General features: G+C 34.4%; 1 protein-coding gene across 1 annotated transcript in view; it reads left to right on the plus strand.

Annotated features, from left to right (window-relative positions):
• NEGR1 (neuronal growth regulator 1) overlaps positions 1 to 18,571 on the plus strand; it is an 832,035-nt gene that overhangs the window by 255,077 nt on the left and 558,387 nt on the right. The gene's annotated exons all lie outside the window — the stretch shown is intronic.

Raw genomic sequence — 18,571 nt, forward strand, 5'->3', positions numbered from 1 at the left:
ATTTTTATATATTTATAATTTTCCAAAAGACATTATATATTTTAATATGTATGTATTTATTTGCATATATATGCATATATATACATATACATATGCAAGTCTATGGGAGTATAGCACCTAAAAGTGTTGTGGGGGGTATGATTTTTTTAAGCAGTGTATTTGGGTATAGTAAGAATCTGTACAGAAAAAGAAAGAGCGAGTCCAGGGAGGGCATTATAAGGAGTATAAAATACATAAGACTTGAGAGTATATAAAATGCCTTTCGTTTGGCCTTAGTGTACTGTGTGTGAGATAAACACTGGCATTATATGGCTGGAATGATAGATTAGAACTCTATAAAAGAAGGTACCGAATTTTCTTCCAGTGAATTTGGATTTTATTTTCTGAACAGTAGGAAGCTATGTTTGAAGTAGAGAGTTGTAATCAGAACTATATATTAAAAGATAAACATGACAACAATGAGAAGAGGTGAGATTGAAGTATGTAGAAAGTTATTTTAGTAGTCTAGGTTAGAGATGATAGGAGCCTTTTCTGAGTCATTAACAACAGGGATGGAAACTGAGAACTCAGCCAAAGAAGCTTTCATTAATTTTCACAGAGAGCTCTTCCCTTTTAAAGACTGGCCTTTGTTAATCACAAGAAATCACAAAGTTTTGAAGGAAACTATGTAGTTCCTCAGATGGCTTTAGCTTATTTCATTCATTAATACTATAATGACACAGTACAAATGGGGGCTTTACTTAAATGACAAAGTCAGAAGAAATTGCCAAAAAAATAATATCAAGGTGTTCTTCGAAATTGGATTTTTATGAACCGGTCTATTTTATAGGTATATCATAACATTATTTCTAATGAAACAGCCTCCTGCCTAGAAGGTAAGGAGTAAAATAAAATTAATGGATAAAATATGAATCAATTATTGAATTGTATGCCAAGAATCATTGAAAACACTATATGTGCATCCTTCTGTTTTATCTTTAAAAAACCATTGTGATATGTATTACAATTGGACCCATTTAACAGATGAGTTCTCAGAAATTTAAAGAACTTAAGTAAAATGCAAGCACAAGTTGTTGAGTAAAAAGTCCTAGTCATTCATCCCTTATGTAGATAGAACCTTTTTGCCCTACCATTTAAAATTATAACTGAGGGGATTTTTTTTTATTAAGGAAAATTTAAGAAATAATTCAAAATTATTAATTTTTATAAACAAAAGAAATATATTAAAGTTAAGAAACATAATGCTAACCTAACAATTATAGCTGTATTAATGAACAAAATTCAGCAGAGTAAATTTGAATATATATTTGGGTTCTTAATGTATACAAGGCACTATAATGGATTTTCAAGGAGAAACAAAAACCATGTGGCTTCTGTCCTCAGGGAGTTCACAGGAGAGAAGAACATCAGACTTGTAACAGAGGACATAAAGTGATGGACACAATTTAGGAATTAAAAACAGTATTATTAGATGTATTAGACAATATTGTGTGTGGCAAGAACATTTGAATTTAAATGATAAATAAGATTTGTACTGTACTTAGAAATATAGGACCTTAAAATGTTTACAGTTTGCAATGCAGAACATGGTCAATTGTGTCTGTACTTTAGAAAAAAATAATGAGATGGTATTAGTGGAAGTTAGAGTTGGGTAGGAAAATTGAAGTTAGATCATGTAGAGATTGAAATAACATGCTAAGGAGTTTGGATTTTATTCCATTAAATAGTTTGACTGCATGGATTCATAGATGATCATTAAATTCAGAGTCACCAGATCAATGGCTTTGAAGATTAATCTGTCAATAGACAGAAAATTCTTAATATGGGAGAAAACATAGGAGTTGGAAGAATTTTACATTAATCTAGGAACAAAGTGATGAGATTCTAAAATACAGATATAATGGGGAAATAAAACAAGATTTGTTATCTAACTGGTTTGTGGAAGATAAATCAAGAAAACTTCAAAATGTTGATGCTAGGTGACTAGGATAATTTTGTTGATATTTAGAGACCTAGAACTGTGGAAGAGGAAAAATAATTTTTTTCTACTATTCTAGCTTTTCAGCAAATTAAGAGGAAAAAACCCAGAAGTTCACTAACATATATACCTCCTGCACCCATGTCAGATACTGAGGAATATTACCTCCCCAAAGTGGTCCAAACCACCACCTTAAATACTATCTCATTAGAGACAAAAGAAAATGTTGAGGGCTGGGGAGCAAGTTGTGGGAGGCTGGGGAGAGCTTGGGGTGAGCGCGGTAAACTAGGGCAAGGTGGCTGTGCAGATTTGGATTCTTGCCTTCTTTACATATGAGTTTGTGAAGATTTAGTAGTCCTCCTCCAGCTACAGAGAGGGAGAAACCACACTAATGGTATTTTCCTTATAAATGTAAAATGTCTCTTACAAAACGGTAACATCAATTTTCAGAGCTTCTCCCACATATATTTCTATTTGTACCAAAGAAGTATATTTCGGAGGGGGGAATTTTGTTCTCCTTAAGAATCAACAAATTTTAGGGATAAAATGAAAACATCATTTGTAGCCATGTCAAATTTTAGATAATGACAGTTTATCTAAAGGTAGTTTGAATTATAAAACTAAAGCTGAGAATAGAAATGAGGGTCAGATGCTTAATTTTATGAGACATTAAATGCAGGTAAAATTAATGACCTGAAATTTGTTGCTTATACATTGAGCTCATGAATTAAGTATCACCTTAGGTAGACATATTTAAAACAATAAAATGATAGATATTTTTGGAGGATTCCTTAAGCAGGCAGCTGTTTCTTCTTATCATTTGGTGACATAGGACCCCTCAATGCCTATATGATTCTGCCATAACTCCTGTCACGCTGATGCCTGACAGGAAAGATTAGGTTAAGAAAAGGTCAGTTGCCAATGCTATTATGGAATTCAAGGTAAGGGTGAAGGAAATGAGTAGTGATGCCTTCTGCCTCTGGAAGACTTTGACACTCTCATAACAGGAAATTCTCAGGGGAATACTGCGACTCTAGGTATAAGCATTGAAATAAGCACCCAGTCTAAGTTTGTGTGATGTAGGGACTTAATTGACTAAGTACATTTTCTTCTCTCTGAGGTTTCTAGGTAGAAGCCACCTGGGAAATAAACAGTGGCCCCCAAACTTCTATAAAAGTACTAATAATCTTTTATGGCTCAACTTCTTGGCTCTGAACAAGTGAGAAACTGATTAATTTTAATGAATAAGTTGTAGGTATTTGGATGTTTATTATGAATTTTTACAATATATTTATGTCTCATGACCTTTAGGCTCATGATTATAAAGGAAATAGTTACTGTCTCACACATTTAATCTTTCCACATTAGCAAACTGGAGCCTGCCATTTTTGGAAGTACTAATGCTAATACTTTAAATGGAAGGCCTCATTCATGTGTTCACATACTCCTTTAATGACAGAATCATGCTGGATGTTCTATCAGTTATCAGGAATATGAAGGCAGGCTTTCTACTACTTATAGACTTTTTCACATTGTAGGTGGTAGAAAGAATGGAGGAATTGTAATGGAAGTCCTCAGGGCCAAACTGAAGATGCCCAGATAGAAAAGGACTCCTAGGAAGTAGTTGGATCTGGAAAATGATCTAAGTGACTACTGGTAGCTCTCAGATAGTGAGTGTGGGTAACATTGTGACATTGACATTAGAGAGCTTAAACTCCAAATCTACACTTAATAACTGCATGACATGGAGGACACCCCTTATTCTTTTATCTCAGTTTACATACCCATATGACAGGTATAATAATAGCACCTGCTTTCAGTGTAGCTTATGAAGAATAAGTCATATAATGCATTTAGTACATTTTGTAGCACATAGAAAGCTCTTAACATGTGGCTAATATTATTATTGTATTATTGTTATTGTTATTACTTCTTAAATGTTCTCCAACTTCCATATCTTGCTAGCAGAGATGATGGCCATGCTTATCTTCATAAAACAATCAATTTTAATATGACATCGGGTCTCTAGAGATTTGAGCCTTACAGTTTACATTATTTTTACAAGTTCTGTCAGGTAAATAGATGAGGTATTACTTTCCCAAGGTTAGCCACATGGAGCGTGAAGTGCAGAGAGGGCACAGCGTTCACCTGCATTGCCAGCCAGTAGACAACTGTAGCTGGAAATGGACTCTGGTTACTCTCACTGGTTTTCTGACCATTACATGATTCCCCCTTGCTTAAAAGAATTACTTTTCTGCTTATAAAATTCTTTTAGACACTCTAAGGTGTTATTAGGTGAATACATAATATTCTAATAATTTAGGAGCTGCTTTAGGTCTATAACTAAGGAATGGGAACTATGAATCTTCATCCTCAGAAGGATCATCTTCTCAGTGAGAAGAGTGTGAACTGCCAAAGTTAGCCACACCAAATCTGGCTGTAAAGCAACCTGCTGCACGATTTTCTTTGTAGAACAAACCATGTAGTGCTAGATTAAAAACTGCCTCAGGAAATCTGTGGCAGAGGAGGCTGCCCCTCCATACATTGCTTTTGAATCTACTATCAGTATGTTTTGTTCTTCTGCTGTTTCTTAAGGTAGTGACAGGGAAACCCCAGCTACATTTCCTGAGTTAGCCTTATTTTATAAGGAAAACATCTCTCCAAGTTAATTCTTTGAAAGTAATGTAAGCTTTAGTCCAGTCATAGTTATTACTCAAAAACCAACCAAACAAAAACCCTGTGCTTCCTAGACTAGTTCAGATTTTATTCAGAGCTGTAGTTTGATTTGTCGTAGAGTGAATTTTAACTTCACAGTCTCAGTAAACTTACCAATACACTAGCCACTAGCCATGTGTGGCTATCAGCCACTTAAGTTGTGATTATTTTGAATTGAAATGTACTATAACTATAAAATTCACAACATATTTTGAGAAAAAAGGATAAAAATAATCATATACTAACTCATCAGTGATCTTATATTAATTATAATATGAAGTAATTTTTGATATACTAAACTAAATAAAATGATAAATTATTAATTATCATAAATGATCATTTATCATAAAAATCATAAATGAAAGTCAACTAGGAGGTTATTGCAAATAGCCAGGCAAGAATTTATGATGACTTCAGACAAAGAATTTGTATTCTGTAAGAGGTAGGGCAGGGAAATAAGATACAGACATCTAGGAGAGCACTCAGATTCCTGTCTTAGGTTATAAAATATCATTTTCAAAGATAGGGATTATAAGGAAACATGCAACATTGGTACAGAGAAAAAATCATTCAATTTCGAACACATTGAATTTGAGGTGTCTGGGAACATCTACTAATTGTTTATACATAGGGGCCTGGAGATATAGATTATGAGAGCCATTATTTAAGAAATAGTTCTGTTAATGTGATCATGGATTGAGCTTTCTCAGAAACAAAATATAAAATGACAAGAACAGAGGCCCAGGGATTAAGTCTTTTGATGACAATCAAGAGATGTTAGAAATGATATTGGAGAACACATATCATGCATTTCTCAAAATTACAAATTTAATCAATGCATTTTGTAGGCCAGGGCTGTTCTAAAAGACAGATGTTTTATAATTTTACTAAATTATCATCATTTTACCAGTGATAAATGATGGGTACCCATACTATTATTCCAAATTACGTAAATAAAACATAAAAATATATTTCTTGGCATGCATTTTATAGCTGAGACCCACAATTTTTCCAGCATACTGTAATTGATATTAACATCACATATTAAGATGCCCCTTAAAGCTGATTGTGAGGGGAAAATGGGATCATGGAACGGGTCTCAAAATATATAACCCTCCATTTTAATTATCCCTTATACAAGTATGAATAAAAATAGTATATATACCACAGAAAAGAGCAGTGTTTTTCTTTACCAATATTAAATAATAACAAGATGTTCCAGCAAATGAAGCATTCTGAGGAATCAGGAGGCTGTGACAGATGGAATTCAACTTGTCTACTTAAGATTAACATTTATAAATCTGACTTTATCTTTGTAGATTAAATTATTAAAACTATTATATAGCAACTGCTTGCATTATTTGAGAAAAATGGTATAGCAGATATTAACACAACTTTCTAGTGCTCTTCAATAGTTAATATCAAAAGTTCTTTATGCACAAATGAGAACCATTAATAGCAAAATGACATAATGCCTCCATATCAAATGATACATTCTCATTATACATGGTCCAAGTTCTATTATTTCATTTTAAGACATATTAGAGATCAAAAAGTTTCAGTGAATACAGCCAAGATATTTAGAAGTCATTAAGATTTACATATGTGACTGATTGGAAAACAACAATTGAAATGGGATATAAATGAGAAAATCTAGACAAGTTTTGGTTGAGAGAGTTACAAATGCAAAAGCTATGATAGAAAATTATTCCAGTGTCTTTTTTATTCTACTTTATGTTTTATAAAAGAAAAATAAAGGACTTTAGTTATTAAGTTTGGGAGAAATATACTGACCAATAAAATTTAATAGAAATATTTAACACTGATTTCAGTAATATACTCACTGGTGCCACTTAGGATGAGGCTGTATTTTCCCCAAATTTACAGAGCAAGCATACCAGAAGGATTTTCTTTTTAAAAAATGGGCTTGGGTCATTTTTAAAGATGGATTAAAATCATTAATAATATTTGCAGTTACATAAGCTCATGCCATAAAACACCATTATCCATTTGTTCTACTTAAGCAACACAAAATGCAGTTGCTGGATTGATCAGATCTGCAGCTGGATCACTTACTGGCTCATTAATTTTTATCATATATTGAGTATTCTGACCTGGTACATCAACTTTTGAAATAGCCACTTATCATCTTCTTTCCCTGGGCAAATAGCTACTGGATGCATTTTTAAAATGTTGATCTAATTTATTTTGTTCTCATTGAACATCTGTGGGAGAGGGCATCTGGTAAACATGTGTTTAGGTTTACATGTACTTTGGGACTCATATCACCTCTGTGTACACTCCTGCAGGATCAGCTAGGCAAATTTGTTTAGCTACAAACAGGTCTTCACCATTTTACATCTTTTCATTCCATTCTCCTTTCTCTTCAGCATCCACCTCAGGCATTTAGAGTTTACTCTTTCTGACATTTGGGAGTCCCAGGGAAACAAAGTAATTTGCATGCTTGAGATAAAAAAACTTTGTAATAACATTCTTTTGCCTTCTTCATCTTGTGCATCTCCCCAAAGCTCCCCTAGTGCACAGAAGGCTTTTTTCCACCCAGTGTGATAGAGCTCAGTGCCTCGCATGATCTCCATCCCACATGTTCAGTCCCTCCTCCTTGAAGAGGACAAGGAATGACAGTTCTGTGTATATTAGGGGCTTCAACTCCCTTATGGAGCAGGTTTTTCCTGATATGCCAGCCACTTTTATACTATTTCCTTCCCAACCACAATATTCTGTTTCTTTTTCCCAAAGTAATTCACACGGAGCTATTAGTTCCTTAATGTAGGCAACAAAGGCTCTTAAAGAGTCAAAAGCGGACCTCCAAAAAGGGCAGTGCTTAGCACAGAGTGATGACAGATGTGATCTCCAGTATCGCTGAGAATTGGGAGTGAGACATGAACATGTGGATTGTCCTTGCATTCTAAATCATCTGTGTCCATCTATGTTATCATAACCATTTTATTTTTATTAAGCCATATAAAACCAAGCAGGTTTTTATTCTTTGTGATTTCTTTAAGTGATGTGGTTCTTTAAAAAAAATTTTAAACATAGTGATTTATTGATTTTTTAAAAAATTGTTGATTTAGAATAGTCCTGGCCTTCAAAATCCACTGATTATATTATTAATTTTGAAAAATGCATAATATGTGTTTTCTAATGTCATCTCTAATATCTCAATTTTCATCAAAAAACTTAATTAATCTCTGGTCTTCTGTTCCTGTTACTCTGTACTGGTTGGTTCTTGTATGTGCCCTGACCGGGGATCAAACTCACAGCCTTGGCATATCAAGATGAACCTCTAGCCATTTGAGCTACTTAGCCAGGGCAAGCCATGTAGTTCTTTATAATATACTATCTTTCTTTTTGGGTCTGTACACTATTGTAAAATCTCCCTCTCTCTCTCTCTCTCTCTCTCTCTCTCTCTCTCTCTCTCTCTCTATATATATATATATATATATATATATATATATATATATGTGTGTGTGTGTGTGTGTGTGTGTGTGTGTGTGTGTAATGTCAGAATTCTTCCTCTTTTATTTTATCCTTTTTAACTTTTATTCCAGCTTATATTTTCCTCACCTGAAAATTTATAATTCTCTCTTCCCTCTATTTTTCTCTTTTCTGACTCTTCATATCATCCCATGACACCTTACATTTTTTCCTTCATTTATTCTCTCTCACTGACTTTATTCTTAATGTGTATGTATGTTTGGAGGGCAAACTCATCTTTCTTAGGGAATTTAGAGACCAGGAAGAGCCTGGTGCACTGCATAGCTGCCGCGGTGTGTCTGCAGTATCATGAACTCCCCTTAGTGTGAAAAGGGCAGTGGACAAAGGTTCCAAGGCCCCTTCTCTACACACCCATCTGTGGCCCCACAGTGCTCTTAGGGAACAAGAAACAGTATTTTTCTTTATTAGAGCTCAAAGCTGGAGAAGAATTTCCAAATGAGGTTGATATTAGTCCCCAAAGCATCCTTTTTGAAGGACTACTCTTTCAAGTTCCACGTGGTGGTGTTGTTTTACACCTACCCACATCCTGTCACTGAGTTCATCCTATACAAAAAGAATTAAAAAGAAACTAGGAAATAAATGGCTTTAATAAAGTGGATTTTATAAAAACCTGATTTCTTCAATTGATAATAATATTCTGGAGATTGTCCTCTGGCCATGAATAGATGTAATTTTCCCTTTTGTGCCATAATGGGGGTGTTTATTTCCCTACTGCTCAATGGTAGCTGAAATGCTGTGGGGGATGTGCTTCTGTGGTATCTTCTCCAATGGGATGTATCCCGTACAGTTGAATAAATTGGATCATCGAACACCACAAGGTGTACTCATGTTCCAGCCGTAGGTAAGTGTGAGGGTCAGTGCCTTGCATTCTGTTTCTGCCCCTCTCTTTCTTTACTCAGCAGTGTGCTATTTGGTTGGCACTCAGTCTTATTTCTTCACCGTCTCCCTTTGCCTGCCCTTTCCACAGATCACTGCTGTGTCAGTGGTTTGTATTTCTCCCTGGTAGCTGTTGCTCTCCACTTTTTCTCCTGTCTGTCTCTTTGTCTCTTTTTGTGTGTGTGTGTGCCAGACCTGATGCTGATATTAGGCCTTGATTTAAACATTTGAGTATCTCTTTCACCACTTACTATTCCTACATCTTGGGTTTATTTATTTATTTTTATTTATTCATTTAGATCTGGATGCAGCAAATGAAGGTTATAGAACTTACAGGATGAAGTAGATCTGGGACAGAACTGGACATTAACTCCATAGGAATTCTAGTGTCTGATGAGGCCATCCTGTTAAGAAGGGAAGGTAGTTACTTTCTAAGGGGCTTCATTCTTGAGACAATAAAGAAATGTCCCTTCCAGGAACCCTTTTTGCTCACCAAACACTAAAAATCATGCTTTTAAAGCACTGAACCCTTGAGTTCAATGTTTCTGCCTTAAAGTATTAATATCAAGGTAGACACTGCAATTTTTGACATACATAGATCATTGTAATGATCTTTAGTTTCCGTCATTCCCCCCTGCAGAATTATCCTTTTTGTCTGGTCTCAAGAACACTTCAGTGGGAAAATGTCAAAGGATAGAAGAACTCTGAATAATCTCTGAGAGGGGAATTACTAGAAAGCAGCACTTTAAAGATACTGGTGAGAGTGGGGTCTGAAGACCTGCAGATCTGACACAGTGCCACAAAACCACCTGTGGAAGGTCACGGTGTCAAGGGAGGGTCTGTCACACAGTAGGCAACCCAGGGAGACCAGGCACTTAGAAATTTCTTTGTCTTCCTCCTACATTACTTTTATTCCATTGATCAATGTTGTGAGCCTCTGCACATTTCTAGAATTTGGAATCCATTCAGGATATATGTTCATGGAGGAGAGAATAAAAGGGATATGGGGGCTGTGAGCAGGACCAAGCGGTAAAGGCAGGAAAGTTGCAAAAGGGGATAGGGAAGCAGCGTAGGCTGAAGGCCAGTCCACATCTGAGCCAGTCCAGACGTAGCAGGCCGTCTTAGTATTACCGAGCTGTAGGATCTCAAAAAGCTGTTTACAATCAAACTTTTAAACATTCACTCAGCCAAGACAAATGTTTCTTTTAAAATCTCATAATGCACTATCACATGGAATATATCTGGTAGATGAATTACCAGCTGTGGTTAAGGCCTGGAGCCCAGTTTTAAGCTAGTGATAAATATCCTGGATTTGGAGGTTTAAATGTTTTTAGTAGCTAAGAATTATTTTATGAAATGATAAAAACAATTACCCTGCCATATACAGAATTCTCACACACTAAAAACAAATTTAATTAGCTATGTCTTTTCATATAGGATTGGAGAAAAATAAGAAATATAGATGAGCTTTTTCAGTTTTATGTGTACTAAAGATTTTTGCCTCCCTTTTCCCTTTCACAATATTTTCTTATACATTTTCTCAGCTAACGTATTTCAAGTGCTCACTTTTCCAATTTTCTTCTCCTGAGCAAAGTTATCCTCATTTCAAACATGAGAAACCCTGGTGGTTGAAGAAAATGATTTCATCAAGTATAATGCACTTCCAGGTATGGTGGAGCAGTGCAAGTTGTCTGCCAATTAGAGAGTGAATAAACAAGTCTATCAAATACCCTAATCTTATAGATAGTCTGGGGAGCCACTGATGAAAAATAAATGGAATGCATAATGGATGCAAATAAATAAAATACTTTTGCTTCTTTTTTATGCATTACTCTATGGTTATCACATATAGAAACCATAAAACTGTAGATATGTGCAATTTTATATATTTGTACATACATTTTCAAGGCTATTACATAAAAAACCTAGGGCATGAATATGTTCTTTTCATTTCCTATAGAAACTGTAAAAAATAACATATGGTTATGTGAACTCTTGTATTAGTCTTCCCATTTTAAATCTTAATTCAGAGATTTATCTGTGGCACGACCTTGGGCAAGTAATTTAATCTCACTCTGTAATCCAGTTTCATCACATACAACAACCTTATGAAGATTAAATGAACTATAACACATAAGTGCTTACCACAATGCTCTGAATATTTTTATTATATATTATTGTAGAGGAATGTTTTCATGACTTGAAAGGTACAATGAAAGGAGAAGGTTTAAGAGAAATCCAGCCCATCTTCATATGTTTAAAACATTCCAAAGACTTTAATATATCTAATACTTCACAAAGTATCATGATTTATGTTGCTTTGTATTTAAGATTATGATTTTGACTGTGAGAGAGAGATTATTTTTCATAAAATAAAAACATGGAGTCTGAAACTCACAGAGATTAATGCAGGGCAATGCAGAGGTTCAGAACCCAGATCCTGAAGATAAACTGCCTGGTTCAAATTCTGTCATATGGTGCCATGTTCTAGCTAAGTGGTCTCAGGTGATTAAAGTCTCCATGCCTCAGGTTCCTCATCTGTAAAAGGGGGCTACTAACAGTACTTATTGCCTATGGTTATTATGAGAACTGATTTAGTTATATATAAAAACTTATAAAATACTTTGCTCACAGTAAGTTCTCTCTATATGATTTATCCATTATTTTATATCATTATTATTGTTATTAAAAAGTATACTTAAGTTTACACAGCTAGAAAGCAGTAATGACTGACCAAGAATCCTGGTTTTACAATTGAAAATATTTATGTTGCTATTAGAGTATGAAGAATTTCTCTAAAAAATAAAAATAGAACATTTACTGGGCTCTTACTATATGTCAGGCATTCTTATATTCACTTTACATGATTCTTTCCATCATTTCTCACCCTGACTACATGAAATAAGACATTATCTTGACTTAGCAGTTGATCCAGCTGAGAATAAGAGAAGTTAAACTATTTGCCAAAGGCCACTGGAATTTCAAAAAAAAGTAGTCTTAACTCTAGAGCCTGAATAATGTTATGCAAATTTTAATTTTATTACTTTTCTCTATGGCATCCAAATTTCCATAATAGACATGTTAATTTTACAAGAGGAAAAAATGAATATTTAAAGTTAATTCAACAGAACAACTATTTTGTTAAGCAGTAGAACCCTGAAGGAATTATGCCCAATAGGTGATGACTAAGTTGTAGAACCAGTGGAAGTTCAGATCACACGGTGGTGGGTGGGCAGGAGGCAACAGAAAGGAAGAAATGGAGAGAGAGAAGAGATCCAAAAAGTGCCATGGAGATAACTAAGAGGGCAATATTAAATTCCTGAAGCTGTTATTCAGGGCTAGATTTGCATCAGTAGAATGCAGTGGTAAAATAACAAAAACAAAAAACAAACAAAAAACCCCCACACATTTCAAAGAGACACATTTTATCATCGTTGGGTTAATGGAAGCATTGACACTCCCTTGACGTCGTGATTTTATGACTCATAGAATTTCATGAATGTTTTAAATCACTATCATTTAAAGAACAGTTGATTGTTTTGGGTGAAAAAATATGTTGAGTGGCTTTTAAAGTTATTGATAGAAAATGAAACTAATTATAATAGAAGTAGAGTTTACCAATTTCATGTCTGTAAGCATGCTTACTAAGAATCAGCTGGCTTCATATTTGTCTTCCACTTGCACATGTACATGCATATCCCTTTTCTGACCTCCATTTATGAAACTCAGCCATTTATTCTTCACACGTATTTTCTTTCTGTGACTCTGGTTGTCCACAAAACTGTCTGAAGCCTTGCAAAGGGCATTTGGGGAGGCATAACATACATTTAATTTGATTCTACTAACTTCAAGTAAGACTGATGGAAGTCTGGCTCCTGTGAAGGGTGCAGAAATTTTTGGAAGGTGGTGAATTATGCTGTTCTGTGAGTGTAGGAAGCAACCCCCCTCACATGGTCCAAAGGAATAAATTATGGTAGTTTTAAAAAATCCTATTTTATTTGTTTTTACCACTAGATTAAAAAACAATTACTTAACCTGATTTTTGCCTTGGGAAAAGAAATGTGTTTTCTATTATTTCATTTTTCAGATATGATTATGTAGAATTATTTATATCATCATCAATGTATATAACTAAAATTACTATGTTTAATAACAATTTTAATAAATTTAATAAGTTTTATAACTATTAATAGTTTTAATAATTTGAGTTTAATTTTGAATGAGCATTTTTCTTAGCCTTTGCAGATACTGCCTTTAACAGGCAAGATACCTTAAACTGCAAAATGATTTTAATCATTTGCAAATAATTATGATTCATGCTGTTTTCTCTATGACTACACTGCTAAATATAATTAAAAACAGTTCTTATTTTAACCCTAAATCCAGCTAATATGTGCAGGGCTTTATTTCATGTAAGCACAGGATTCATAAGAACTGCAGGGATACAAAGTCACATGAACACCAAAAGAGTGCTCTTGGAGGAGAAGTGTTCCCAGTGAAGTGTGCATATGTGATAGAGAATGCATTTGGCTTTCAGTCTGAGCTGATACAAGGAAGATCACCACTCTCTCGATCTTGGGTGCTTAACCCTTCATAGATTTTTCTCCTTAGAACCAGACTTTTGTGAATTATACTTCATTTGTACTTTTGATATTTTCCTTAGTTAATCTTTGTGGCAGGTACTATCTAATTGAACTCAGTTTAATGAAATAATTTTGCTTTGTTTGTTCCTCTACCTGAATATTGGAATCCTCTTGAAGTTTTAAATGTACCCAAACACTGCAGCTTGCCTCAAGTTCATCAGCCAACATTTACTGAATCCCCGCTGTATGTACTGCAGTGAAGAAGGCATTGTGGAATTGTTTCAAGGAAATAATAGACTATGTTGTTAACTTCATGAAACTGGGAAAGGACCTGGAAAATAGGACTCCCATGTTTTGAAATCACTTGTTTCTTTGTGAAGGACCGATTTGAACTAAAATTAAAGGAACTGATTCTAGACTGACTGTACCAAGCCATCAAGATTCTCTGTTTTTTATGATAGGCCAACTATCAGAATAAATGAATCTTACCCTTTTGAGCAAGGAGTTGGCAAGGACTAATGAGAGATTTTTTTATGACATGCTGAAAGTGCTTAAAAGAAAAGAGTTGTGTAAATTTACCTTCCTGTTCAATTAATATTGAACTTAGATATTTAAGGGTTAAAAATAAGCACATATTTATACATAGATATTTAATATTGAACTTAGATATTTAAGGGTTAAAAATAAGCACATATTTATACATAGGTATTAATTTGAATCTGTAAAGCCTAAAGATAGAGACAGTTCATTTTTGAAAATTAGATTATTATGCACTATTGTATCTTTCTACTCAAGTATGTTGAAGTTTTCATTTCTTCTATAAATGAAAAGAACCAGATAGTAACAATGTGTCAAAGTACTTATTAATGGGACATTGCTCACTACATGAAAAAAAAAAGTCATTAAACATTATTGTTACCTTCACTATATATATAATCCTAACACACAGGATTTATTACTTCTAATGAGAGCTGAATGGTTTTAATCTAGGTGTGTATTTAAAATCCTTACACAGTCCGCATTATGCATATAAACTGCAAAGCAAGTTTCATTCACTTCACTGTGATCCATGAAGGCTCTATCTTCTCTACCTCTCCCATACCAGTAGATAATCTCTCAATAATCTATCTCACTTTCTACTGACTGGGAATGCTGGAGATATCAAAGCAAACCATGTTCTTATTATTCTTCAGACACTGAGATCCAAAACTTGGATCCACAGTGACATCTCCCTCTTACGTTGTAGAGTCAATTATGTAATAGGTCTTCCATAATCTTTCATTATTTCACTCCACTGGTCTATTTTGATGCTTATAAATATCTCTTTTTAAAGATTTTATCTATCCTTAGCGAGAGGAGAAGAGAAGGAGAGAGAGAGGGAAAGAAACATCAATGTGTGGTTGCCTCTCACGCGCCTCCTCCTGGGGACCTGGCCTGCAACCCAGGCATGTGCTCTGACTGGGATCTTACTGTCTACCCATTGGTTTGCAGGTCTATACTCAATCCACTGAGTCACACAAGCCAGGGCTATAAATATCTTTCTAACAGTCTCATTTCCACCACCAACTCCATTCCCATCAACCCTACAGATATCAAATATTTCAAATACTGAGGTCTGCTCATGATATTCAAGTTATTCCAAGCTCTGAAACTAAATCTTCCCCGCTGCACAATCACAAAACTGAACTAATATTTCTTGGAAGGATACTTATGATTTTCTGCTGTCATTGCTTAAACCCTTCTGGTATCCTCCCCTGGATCTCATCCTTGACTTTAATTATGTAATGAGTCTAACCAAAGCTTTCCTTATGGAACAAAAACAAACAAAAAATACCTCTGTACTATCTTCTGTATCCAAACTTTCAAAAAGTATTACTCATTTCTCATAGTAACTTTCAATGTCTGTCTAGAATTATGTCTTTTCATGTAATTTTTCCATTTGTACTATTAGATTCTAGGTTATTTTGGTAGGGAGCATTGTTATACCCCCTCTTAGCTTTGGGGGTACAGTGATGAATATGAAAACATCTTTCTCATAGACAAAAGGTTAGGTGTCTGCTATGTAAATGGTAAGTTAGATAAGGATGCCCTTCTTACAGAAACACAGAAGGGTATACAACTCAGACAACTCAACCTCAGAGTTTTGGAAAGCTTTTAGGAAAGGATTTCAGATAGTAGACTGGATTATAAAGAATGAAAAAGATAAAACCAAATAAAGAATGATGGAGAAAATGTTTTAGGCAAAGGGAATAACATGGGAACACCAGGCGTTGAGACATGATTTTCAAGCAAGGACTATTTGGTATTAACAGAACTAAATATATAGGAAGTGGCAAACAACAAGCTAAAGAGTTTGAGCCTTGGGTTGATAATATGTGGTCATCAGATTACATATTTGTGATATGAGATTGAGCCTTAGGTGATATTCTATGATATGCTAAGGAGCTTAGACTTCATTTTACAGATAAAAAGAAGCTACTGAAAAGTTTAAGGTGGAGATTGGTTATAATAAAAAGGCAATTAAAACAGATGCATATCTATTCCACCTTTGCCACATACTATGTGCCAGTTAGGGTGGGGTGGGGGTGCCCCTTATCTGTAAAATGTATAGAACAATATTTAACGTATTGTTGAATGAGTTAAATGAAATATTGTAGGTATGACATCCTAAGGAATACTACTTAGATACCTTTCTCCTACTGCCTAGAATAAATCCCAGCACATGGAAAATTAACAGTAATCTTTGCTGCATGATCCATAACGCTGTGCATAAGGGAAAGGGTCTTATGTTGACACTGTGTTGCTAACTATTAATGGCTTCCATTAGAATTTTTCTTAGTTGTGGTTTTAGAGTAAATATTTATTTTTATTTAATTATTCATATTCATAGTACAAAATCAAAAAGTAATACAGAGCTTCCAACATCTACTTTTGGCTCTTCAGAAGCAACTTCCTATAAGTCTTCCTATAAGTCAGAAATAGCTGTCTTCCAGCACCAATTTCTATTTTCTAAATAATACATGTATTCTGTTATTTGAAGGTTAGGGTTATAAATATGCAAGGTAAAATTTTAGCTTTCTTAACTCCCTCTCACTTATAAGTATTCTCCTATTTTTTTCTCCCTTTCACTCTCTTACAGTTGTACCACATATTGATATTGAAGTTCAATGAATAATCATTGGAAACAATAGCATGAATATAAAGATCATTTATGCCTGAACTATATAGTGTAACATGAGCACTCCTTTTTCATTTACAACTTTTAAAAACATATTTAATAAATGCATTTTTCTATATGCATGTATTATATATTTATGTTTAAGTTGTCTAAAAACCTTGTAACTTAACATTTCAGACATTCTATGAATTTTTCTTATGAGTGTATTCTGGTCTTATTCAGCAACTCTTTGTTATTCTTTAAATCATCTTACACTTGTCTGAAGTCGTTAATGAACTGTTTTTTTCCCCTAAATGTTCTTCTGTTTCTTATGTCACAATGTTTCCTTAGTGTTTCTTGGTTTTGTCATATTCATTTGATTTTCTCAAGTGCTTGATGACCCTTTCTGCTTAAACCTATTAAGAAGGAGACTCTAGAAAACTGAGGATATTAGAACATTTGGTCCTCTCCAAAATATCCACAGAGACATTTAGTCAAATCCAAAAGATCCTTGATATTTGGTTTGTAAAAATGTCCATGAGCACATTTGGTCAATGCCCTATGGTGCTTGGTATTTGTCCAAGGTCCTTGGTATCATGTCTGAAACAGCCATGCTTCCTCAGAAGGCTTCCCTGGCTTCAGATAGCCCATAATATCTGTTACTACTTTGGGATTTATAAGATCAATATGTAAAAAATGCTATCATGATTTATGGGTCCAATATTATATTGTAACTGCATTGTCAATAATAACCTCTCATGTCTTGATAACCTGTCTGGTAACAGCACATAGAGCTAAGCAGGTGGGTTGGGGTTCAAATCTTGCAGAAGAGAAGGGTTTATATTAAGTATGGACCCAATGTCTCCATGGTTGTTTTGGATGCTACTAAATTTCAAGGACCTTGGACATTGACCAAATGTCTCTGTGGACACTTTAGACAGAACCAAATTCTTTTCTTTCAAGTTAAACATTTTATTTTCTTATCCATATAGTATAACATTTTCTAAAGATCCCCCAACATTTATGCAGAAGAAAAATGAAACATTCAACATAAACCACCCTTCTCCTGTACACACACACACACATACACACACACACACAAAGAAAAATGAAAAAGAAAAAACCTCTCTCATTCCCAAGTCCTTCAAGGCAACTGAGTGATTGGGAGAGCTGTGTGTACCATGAGTGGGGCTCACTGTGGCAGGCTTAAGTACTTGTAATCCAGTCCCTTTAGGGAACCCTCAGATGTCAGAATCTCAATTTGTGTCTTTGGGATATGACCCAAAGTTTTTTCCAAAAAGAAAAAAAAAGATTTTCTGTCATTTTGTGGAGTAGAATGTGAACCTGTCTAGATATAGGGGGGAAGGAGTTGTGAATTTCATTATTTAATGAAAAACTCTAGTTTTTATCACTGCTTTTACTGTGTTGTTTTACCTACTGTTAGAGGACTAAGTTATAAAAAATATGAACCAAATATATCTTTATTTGGTTACACTTCACACTCATACTTTCTAAATGAGCTGGTGCTTCTGATTTTCTAATGCTTCTAAGGTTTTGTGGCTCAAATTGGATAGCAATTTGTGGTCACAATCTCAGAAATAAACTTAGTTTTCAGCCATCACTACTAAGTCCATACTGAATAATTCACCAGCTTTCCATCACTGAAAATTTTCTTCTCATGTATTGTCATATATATTTTTATTTCTCATTGTTCTTGTGGATAATTCTTTATTGACATTTTAGTAT

Source organism: Phyllostomus hastatus, unplaced genomic scaffold, assembly GCF_019186645.2.
Source record: "Phyllostomus hastatus isolate PE091 unplaced genomic scaffold, TTU_PhHast_1.1 phas_contig_209, whole genome shotgun sequence".
NCBI lineage: Eukaryota > Metazoa > Chordata > Mammalia > Chiroptera > Phyllostomidae > Phyllostomus > Phyllostomus hastatus.